We start from the raw sequence: 10,335 nt of genomic DNA, 5'->3' as shown, positions 1-10,335 counted from the left end.
TTTTACAGACAGGGAAACAGAGGCCCAGAGAAGAGAAATAACTTTCCTGAGACCATGCACAGTAAGCTGGAGCAGAGGCAAGAGTAGAACTGAGGTGCCCAGAGTCCTCTCTGTTCCATCCACTCACTGTCTCTCCTACCTAACAATACACACACACACATCACTCACCAGAAATAGTTCAACCCTCATCTGAGGAATGTTCCAGACCTCTGGCCTTGAGGAGAGAGCGAGTGTAGGGGGGCCCCAGGTGGGAGAGAAACTCCTACTGGGGGGCAATCAGGAAACAGCCCTAATGTTTGGATGGCTCTTGGAGCTCCTGTCCAGGCAACAGGTATTTGTTCTTTCTTGTTGCCATGGGCACGGCGGGCAGGGGCCCGGTTACACCTTTGCCAGCCCCTCCTCCAACATCTCCCAGCTGCTCCCCAACGTGTCAGGGCATTTCCTGTTTGTTCATTGGCTGCCCAGGAGCTGCAAGTCAACAGGGTCTCTCTTTTCACTTTTTTAAAAAGCCCTAGGGATGACAGCATCTTAGCCAGCAGGCTAAGGGGTGCATTTTGCCTCTGGGGTCAAGGCTCCCCAGGTTATGTTTCAATTGGCCCCCCTGGATTTAAAGAATGTGCTTCTCAATGCCCAGTGGTCAGTGAGGCAGGATGAGGAGAGCTGGGATGGGAGCCAAGATGCCTAGATTCTAGTTCCAACCTTACCACTCTGTGTAGGCAAGTTTTCTCTCTGGGATTGTTTTCTCATCTGTCAAATGGGGATATGACTTCTCCAGAATATTGTGAGTCTCTAAGGAGAGGCTGTGCCTTAGAGAAAGGATAGAGGAAGGGGAGGGATGCTGAGCATGGCTCTAGAGTTCTTCAGGAAAAATATTTGGAAGGATTTCCCAGCCCTCTCAGCTACCTTGCAAAGAAAACAGGGTGCTTCCTTTTTTCGTGCCTTTTCTCCCTTTCCCTGAAAATTAGGGCTCCTTGGGTGGAGGTGAAGGACAGCCACCTGACAGCTGCAACCCTGAATGGCTCTGGAACAAACCTAGTTCTTCTTGCCCCATACATGAGCCTGGACTGAGGTATAGAGGGGGTAGTTCCTTCCTTCTCACAATGCATACAGCACTAACTGTCAGGATAGATGTCCAAAACACTGTCCTAGTCCCCATTTGTTCAATGATTCCCTATGTGACTTTAGATAGGTTATTTCACCTTTATGGGTCTCAGTTTCCCCATCTATAAAATCTGGGACTAAATTGACATTTAGCTTTAAGGGCTGAGTTCTTACATTCTGGGTACCAAAGTTCTTTCCAGCTCTGACATTGTGTTCTAAGGGCACTCCCAGCTCTGACATCTGTTTCTCTGATATTCTATGTTCTAAAGCCTTATTGGTGAACCTATGACACGTGTGTGGGAGTATGCCAGAGGGGGCTGCTCCCTTCCCCCTCCATGCACACCTGAGGACATTTCTCACATCATTTGCCCTTTTGCCCAGTAGTCCAATAGGAGTGCTTCCTCCCTCCCTTTTCTGGGGTAAGGGGGAGACTCACATATGATGTGAGGATTGCACTCGATCTCTAAAAGGTTCGCCATCACTGTTCTAAGGTCTCTTCTAGCTCTGGCATTGTGCCCTATGGGTCTTCCCAACTCTGACATCACCCTCCCAGCTCTCATATTCCATGTTCTAAGGTCTCTTCTAGCTCTGGCATTGTGTCCTATGGGCCCTCTCAGTTCTGACATCATCTATTTTAATATGCCTTCCAATTCTGACATTCTGTGTTCTAAAGTCCCATCCAGCTTTGGTACTGTATATTCTAAGGCTCCTTCCAGCTCTAACACTGGGTCCCGTCGGACCCTCCCAGCTTTGACAGTCTGTGATCTAAGGCCCCTTCCAATTTGGGGACTCCATGTTCTGGCCCTGTGACGCTGTGTCCTAGGGACCCTCCCAGTCCTGATATTCTCTGTTCTAAGGCTCTTTTTAGGTCTGTCTTTCTATGGTCCTATAGCTAAACAAGGAACAAAATAAACTCAGAGCTTGTGGGGAGAGGGAAAGGAGAAAAGGGAGGAAGGAAGGAACCCTTCAGAAGCCATTGTTCAATCTTCTAGGTTCTTTCAGAGAGGGGAATTCCCTGGAGCACAGGATTCATTGACTTGGCTATATTAGGGGGTCTTGGGAGTGTGTGTGTGTTATTCATTAAGCAAATGCCTCAGTCATTGGCTGTTGTTTCCTGAGCTCACCCATGGGGCCCCACAAAGCCACTACACCCATCCCTGGGCCCCAGAGGGTTGTTAGGTGAAGACATCAACTCAGGCTCTGCCCACAACAAGCAACAGCTTGAAGGTTCGTCAGGTTCGCCACACCTGGCCCCTGACAACAAGTAGGAGCTGAGGCAGGAAGTGAGTCAGAACACAGGAGGCCAGGAGGAGTAGAGACAGCAGTGAGAAGCATCCCCCAGCTCTGTCGCTAATTAACTCATTGGGCTTGGGGAGACAGAATGCTGAGGGTGAAGTGCAGGGGGGGGGGGGGACCTGGACTGATGGGGCACCAGGAAGAAGCCATCCTTCTACAGTTCAGAGGGAGGACACTTAAGTCAAGCCATTGGCATCATATCATTTCACCCCAGCCACTTTATAAGAAACTTCAAAGCACCCTAATGGCCCTAATTACTATGGCTAAGCCCTGGACCCATTTAATATCTAAGATGTCAAGGCAGCAACCGAGACCTGCCCAAGGGTGATTGGGAAGGAAGGCCTGGGAGAGACACCTTGACCTCACTGGGGCTGGGTTAGCAGCAGCAGCTTCCTTTACCCCAGAACTTCCAGAACTCTGAATTTTGCCCTCCCTCAAATCTGTGCTCATCTTTTCTCTAGATAGAACTAGATAGAGCCTTGGGCCTGGAGTCAGGAAGATCTGAATTCATATCTTACCTCAGATGCTAATTGTGTGACTCTGGGCAAATGACTTGCCTCAGTTTCCTTGATTGTAAAATTGGGAGAATAACACCACCTACTCAGCCTTGTGGTAAGGATCAAATAAGATATTTGTAAAGCATTTAAGCATAGCACTTGGCACATAGTAGGTACTTTATAAATAAATAAATTTCTTCTTTACCTCTATGTCTTCCTTTCTCAGCCTCTCCAAATCTTGCCTGCCCATTCTCAAGTTCCACTCCCTGATCCCCAACTCCCAGGGAGGCCTCCAATAGCAGGGTCTCCTAGATCAAGGTACAGCCCTGCTCAAGCCTCTATCCCCCCCCCAAATCCCTTTGTTTCCCTAACTATTCCTATTGCAACTATGCTCATTACCCACTTCCCTGGAGGTAGGTGAGCTTATTTCAACACTCTTCCCTGAAATCCATCCTTCAAAGCTCTGCCAGATTACACTTCCTTCCATACTCTTTTTCTGGTCCACCTCTGCTCAGAGAACTTCAGTGTCTCAAATACCAGTGAAGTGACCTCCTTTGCCTGGCATTCAATGCCTTCCATACCCTGCCTCCACTGTGACTTTTCCAGTTTTCTGTCCTATTCTCTTCTTTTGTGCTCACACTCTCCACTTTCCTGACATCCTTGGCTCCCTTTGAGGGACATTTTCTGGGCTTCCTGGAATGCCCTCTCTCTCCTCTTCAGCTGTGCCTCTGCTTTAAGGTTCTGCCCCAAAATGACAAAGCCACATCCTCCAGAAATCCTCCCCAATTTTCCCATACAGTAATAATCTACATCTCAAATAGCACACTGGTTCACCAAGTCTATTGCATTTATAATGGAAGATAGTGTATTCTGAGAGGTCGTGAGTGAGCTGGGAGGCCATGGCAAAGTAGCCACAGAAGTGGGGAGCCTTGGGCTGAAGTCTAGGGACTCCCTGCTACACACACCAGCATGGACCATCTTGGGTGACACCCAACCTCCAGGTACTTCATTCGCTCCGACAGTGGCCCATAGGCAGAAGATAGAGGGAGGAGTCTGGGAAACTCCCAGGCCCAGACAGATGGGATGGTCTGGGGATCTCCACCAGTTCGAACATTCTTTGATTTGGTAGTTTTCTTTCTACCCCAAGGACATTTAACACGTGAGCACCAGCTGGGGAACCCACAAATCCGAGGAAAGAGGGCTGCCTTTTCGGACCAGCCCCCCAAATTAGCCCCAGGGTGTGTCTGGGGCGGAGGGCAGACCTAGGGAGATAACTGGGACCGTGTGGGAGCTTTCCCAGGGCTCAGGGGGGCAGGACCAGACCTTGGGGGGGGGGGGGCGGAGTGTGTCGGCTTCAGAGGAGGATTCTCTGCCAGGAGAGAGGCTGGGGTGCCGCCCTGGGGTCCCCCAGATCCAGTCCCTGACTTTCCTGATTTGGGATAAAGGATCCAGAAGTCCAAAAGAGGGGCCAAAGCAGGCTGCGCTGCAAAATCAGGAAGGGAGGACGTGTCAAAGCCCCCAGCCCCGTCTCCCTCCCCCCCCCCCCCCCAGTCCAGGCCCCCCTCCCCCAGACAGTGAGAGAAAAGGGACGCTGGAGGAAGCTAGACAGAAACGGAGACAAAGATAAGAGGCCGGGAGACTAGCCCTGAAACCCACTTGGGGAGGGAGCCTAAGAAACACAAAGAGCAACAGAACCGATAAGGGGAGAAGAGGGGAGGGGAGGGAGGGACCGCGAGCCCCAGAGCGGAGATACACCGAGGCAGGGAGATGGGCGAAAGAGGTGGAGATTGAGAGAGGGACGAGGAAACGGGACAGGGGTGGAGGCGGGCCGCAGCCCAGGCTGCCCAATCTATGTCCCCCCAAATCCGGGAGGACCCCACGGGGGTCGGAGTCCCCGGGCAGCCCGGCTGTCTTTTCTGCTCCCACCCCGACCGTGGGCTCAGGGGACTCGGGGGTCTCCGCTGCTTCCACCTTCTTTGGCGCCAGGGGCGCAGGGGAGCTCACCTGCCAGCAGGTCCGCCTCCACGGAGCTCCGCGGACTCTCCAAGAGCTGCTGCCGCTGCCGCAGCCGACGCTGAAGCTCGCCAGGAGCTCGGGGGCCACTCGCTGCCCCGGAGCCCTAGGTCCCGGAGCCCACGCAGGGGACCTGGGGATGAGGATGAGATGGAAGGGGAGCGCGCCCGGCAGCCCGGCAGGGATACTTGAGCCAGCCCGTGCCTCTAGCGTGTACGGCGGCTGCCGGACGCCTGCAGCCCGGCCCGGGGCCCCATGCACTGTCTGGATCCCGGAGGCCGAGGCCAAGGGGGCAAAGGGAAGGAAAGGGGGGAGGAGGAGGGGAGGGGAGAGGAGGCAGGGGAATTCGAGCCAAACTTTCCCAGTCCAGGAGGGGCGGGGCGAGAGCGCAGGGCCAGCCAACCGCCGACCGAGCTTCCTACGAAGCGACCAATGGAAGTCGAGCTGGACGTGGGCTGGGGAGGGATGGGAGGGGGTGTGTGTGAGAATTAGTGTGTGTGTGTGTGCGCGCGCGTGTGTCAGGGTGTTTGTATGTGTGTGTGACTGGGAGGGACCGATCTAAACCTTAGCCTACGCCCCCGGTCCGGATCCGGATCCCGGATCCCCAAGGTCCCAGAAGCCGAGAGAGCAGGAAATGGGTAGGACCGATGGATGGAAGTTGTAGGGAGGCAGATTTGTGCTCAGCCTGGGGAAAAACTTCCTAACAATCAGAGCTTTCAGAAGTTGGAGAAGTCTTGCCTCCAGAGGTAGTGAGCTCCCCATCACTTGAAGTTTGGGGGGATGCTCTAGAGGGGATTCCTGCCTGCTTAGCTACAGATTGGACTAGATTCGCTCTGAGTTCATAGTAATGATAGGATTTAGATCTGGAAGAATCCTTAGAGATCACCTGGTCTAACCAGCCACCTTATTTTACAGATGAGGAAACTGAAACCAGGGAAAGGAAATCATTTGCAGAGGGTCAAGGGGCAGGGAGTGGCAGAGCCAGGATTTGGGCTCTAATCATTTGACTCCAAATTCAAGATTATTATCCCTATTATCCTTCCAAGTCACCTAAATTCAAAACTTCCGTATCATTCCAGACTTCTCACTCTCCCTCCATTCTTACATTCATTGGCTGTTCACTGCTTTCGACTCTTTCTGACCTCATTTGGAGTTTCCTTAGTAAGGATATGCGCCTGGTTTGCCATTTTCTTCTCCAGCCTATTTAACAGATGAGAGAATTGAGACGAACAGCTTTGAGTATCTTTATCAGGGTCATACAGCTAGAAAGTGTCTGAGGCCAGACTGGAACACTGTGAGTGGGATACAAAATGACCTCCCACCCAAATTACAAACCTGGAATCAGAAAGTGAGAGCAGAAGAAGCAGGTTTTATTCTTTCTCATAAGATGGGCAAATGCAATGTACTGGTGCAGAAACAAACATTATATAGCAGTGAACCTTTTAGAGATGGAGTGCTGGGCCCCCCTCCAAGTACCAGGCATGTTCTGCCCCCACTTTATCCCACAAGGGGGTGGGAGAAAATGCTCCCATTGGGCTGTTGGGCAGAGGAGTAGGTGATGTGAAAAAATGTCATCAGGAAGGGTGGAGAGGGAGAAAGGAGCAGCTCTGGCCAAGTCCCTCTGCCTTTCTAGTAATGAACTTTGGAGTGCACCCACAGAGAACACCCTGTGTGCCATCTTTGGCACCTGTGTCGTAGGTTCACCATCACTGTTATATAGATTCACTGTTATATAGACTCCCTGCTCTGTCCAACTCCTGTTGTCTGGGGGCAGGGACTTACAATCTACCCTGTGAAGTATTCCCCAGTCAGAAAACAGCAAGATACCTAGCATAAGTTCATCATGAGCTCCTACTTGGGAGGGGTAAGGTGATGGGGAGGTAACCATGTCCTCCGGAGTGACTCCTTTAGCTCCTAAAGGTATGAAGAGATAGTGAGGCAGGATAGCTTGAAGTGAGATAAGACATCTCTCAACTCACTGGGCCAGTGGCAATAACAAAATGTCCTTGAGGTCTTATTCTGCAGGGCTAGGCAGACTTTCATTCCTGATTGTAGGGGTGGTGTAGGATGGGTGTCCAGCCAGAGAAGAACACTTTCATTCTTCTTATTCCCAACAACTGGAAGATGAGTCTTTCTGACTCCAAGCCTCACTCTGATTCTATTACTGGATCAGCCACTAAAAACCACTAGCATGAGTGGACAAGCCATTTCCCTTTTTAGGGCCTCAGATCCCACCTCCCCCCAGTAAAATAAGAGACCTGGAGCTAGAGCTTATCTGGAGGGCTTTCCAGGCATGGACATTTGGAGATAGCATACTTTTCCTAGGGCCATATGGAGCCCCAGTGCCTTAGATCTTGTAGTCCTCTGCTCATCCTCATCCCCTGTGGGGATGGGGAGGGGCTTAGGCATAGGGGCAGACCCTTTCTATCTGTTCCCAGATTGTCCAATTAGAACTGCCATTCCTCTGCCCTCCTGCCTGCCTGCCTGTCCTCTGTGTGACACCCTCCGAACACACACACACACACACACACACACACACACACACACACACCTGTTTTTGTCACAGGTGAAAAAACATGCTGCTTAGAATAGGTAATGTCTAAGGGCCTTTCAGCCTTGGCATTCTATTTTCTAGATTTTGGGGTTCTCTGAAATGCTGTCATTCTTTAGGATAACAGGAAACATCTAGCAGGTGACCAGATCCCATCGTCTTATGCCCAGATGTATGGAGTCCTCTCCCTTCATCAGCACCATCCTGGCTCCTCTTTTCTTCTCTCTCCTTCAGGGTCAAGAATCAGAGTGACATTCTGTAGGGAGCATTTGGGGAAAACAACCACATGTTTACTCAAACTTCTTTCCTTTGATTCAACAACTAGTTCCAGGATATTATTGCCAGGTTGGTGAGTAAAGGGGGATGGGTGGGAAACGAGTGGCTGATCCAGATGTGGTCTTCTTGTTACTTTGACCAAAGGAGGATGCAGCTGCTGTTTTTAGGAAAACAGCTGGGATCCTGTCCACAGTAGTCTATGAGGTGTTTGTTTCCTCCCAAGGCGTGACCTAGATCCTGTGCAGAATGGGTCATTCTCTCTTCACCTTTCAAATCCTATCCATCATGCAAAGCCCAATTCAAGCCCTGCTTCCTTTGGGAAGTCTTCCCTGGATAGACAGCAAAGTGGAATAATGTAATAAATAATATTTGGGGGGCCATATTATATGAATACTAGATAACTAATGGATCAGGTAGTTATCTTCTTTTTCCTACCCTCCTCCCTCTTCCAATCTTCCTTCCTCCCCTCTTCTTCCCTTCAGTTTCCCTTTCCCCCTTCTTCTTCAGCCACCTTCTAAGTCACTCAGGGGAGCTATGATGTTTCAGAGGAAATACTCTTTTCTCTTTTCCTTATCTCAAGTAAGGGTTTATAGGGGAAAACAGGAAAGATAATGAAGGTAAGAGGGGTGGAGGTTTCCCTTATTACCTACAGTGAGTTTTAGGTTGGAGGATACTGAGAGAAATGGCAATTCAATCACTAGCATGAAACAGAGCAAGTCAGAGAGAGATATATGGACTATTGTCCTTCTTCTGCCTTCCAATCAGCCAGGTCACCTCCAACTTGATTATCCTAAGTCCCAGAGATAAACCCAGCTTCTTCCTTCAGGGTCACCACCATTAGACAAGAAGCCCAGTCCCAGAAAATCAGTCACCATTGGCTTTTGCCTTCAACTGTTTCCTGGTCACATTCCAAATGGAATTTTCTTTTGATTGACAACTGATCAATCTCCAGTTTCTTGTCTTGCTGCATTTTCTTGTAATTTCTCTCTTCTCCATAGTAAGAAGAACCCCCTCCCCAAGAATAAAATAAAAGAGAAGAAGCCTGGATTGGGAATGAAAGGACCTGAGTATGAATTCTAGTCCTGTGTCATTTAACCTCTTGGGACCTCTGTTTCCCTATCTGCATCTAACACCCTCTCTGGGATACCCTGATGGAAGGCCAGATCCCAGAGGGACCAAGACCTTGAGTTCACACTCCTAAAACTATCTAGCTCTCCAGGCCCCATTAGATGATCTACCTTTACTCCTGGTAGCCAGAAAATACAGGTAGCTCAAGGCAGAGGCATTTTACTCAGATAGCATGAATAGTAGTAACCAAGCGTCTGCCCATTAAACCTGGGGTCTCCTCTCCCACAGATACACACAAGCACCAGGGTGAAGAGTGGACACCCACACAGAGTACAGTAATACTCTCAGTTAACACTGGAAGATGCCAAGGGCTTCATTAAGCAATGGCAAGGTGTCATTGCCTAGGAGAAAGGGTGAGGAGAGAGGAATTCCAAGAAGCTTATAGCACCCAGCATTTCTAAATAGTCTTCAGGGAGCAGTTGGGTAGCTCAGTGAATTGAGAGTTAGGCCCAGAAATGGGAGATTGTGGGTTCAAATCTGAACTCAGACACTTCCCAGCTGTGTGACCCTGGGCAAGTCACTTACCCCCATTTTCTAGCCTTTATCACTCTTCAACCTTGGAACCAATACACAGTATTGATGCTAAGACAGAAGGTAAAGGTTTAAAAAATTAGTCTCTAATTTAAGAACTAATGAGGGCTAACTTGGCTGAGCTACTGAGACCAGACAAGATGAGGCTCACTCAGGGTAGTTTGGCTGTGAAAGCAGAACACTTCTTGCCTCTCATTGTCTCTGTTACCTGCACCGTACAGGCCACAATTTCTTCAGATGTCCTGGACTGACTCTTGATCACCATCCTTTCCAATCACCCCTCTGCTACATGTAAAATGAAGAGGGTAGACCGGATCAGAGGTTCTTCCCCTTTTTGTATCCTCGACCCCTTTGGCAGTCTGGTGTGGATTATGAATCCCTTTTCAGAATAATATATTTTAAAATTTTATTTAATTGATTAATTTAGAATATTTTTCCATGGTTACAAGATTCATGCTCTTTCTTTCCCCTGCTCACACCCTCCTCCTGTAGCCACTGCGCAATTCCACTGGGTTTTACACATGTCATTGATCAAGACCTATTTCCACATTATTGATCAGAATAATATTTTTTTAAACACATAAAATATGATTACAAAGGATTCCAATTTATTATATTATATTATACATATATTATTTTTATATTTGCATTTCTATAATTATGCATGAGAGAATACATATAGTTATCACCACATTATATTATTTATCATATAAATCTTATACTATATTATAAACATATTGTATTATAAAAACATTATATTTATTTATTATTATATTAATTATATTATATTATTACATTATGTTATATTATTATATTATATTTATTATATTATATTATTATATTATAAATTAAATATTATACCATGTCATACCATATCATATCATATATCATATCATCGTATCGTATTGTATTATGTTATGTCATGTTATGTCATGTTATGTC

General features: G+C 48.5%; 1 protein-coding gene across 3 annotated transcripts in view; it reads right to left on the bottom strand.

Moving 5' to 3' along the window:
• Positions 1 to 5,299, bottom strand: part of TNFAIP8L1 (TNF alpha induced protein 8 like 1) — a 37,758-nt gene extending 32,459 nt beyond the window's left edge. The window contains exon 1 of one of the 3 annotated variants that reach the window (XM_007488928.3): positions 4,899 to 5,299. The gene's annotated coding sequence lies outside the window, so the exon portion shown is untranslated. Of the gene's footprint in view, positions 1 to 168; positions 353 to 4,898 lie in introns of those variants that run through there. The other 2 variants (XM_056822451.1, XM_007488929.3) reach the window with 2 other exon arrangements.
• Between the last annotated feature and the right edge of the window lie 5,036 nt (positions 5,300 to 10,335).

The sequence above is a fragment of the Monodelphis domestica genome, chromosome 3 (assembly GCF_027887165.1).
Source record: "Monodelphis domestica isolate mMonDom1 chromosome 3, mMonDom1.pri, whole genome shotgun sequence".
Taxonomy (NCBI): Eukaryota; Metazoa; Chordata; class Mammalia; order Didelphimorphia; family Didelphidae; genus Monodelphis; species Monodelphis domestica.
Note: the sequence above shows the minus strand (reverse complement) of the source record. Positions and strands in the feature narration are given on the sequence as shown.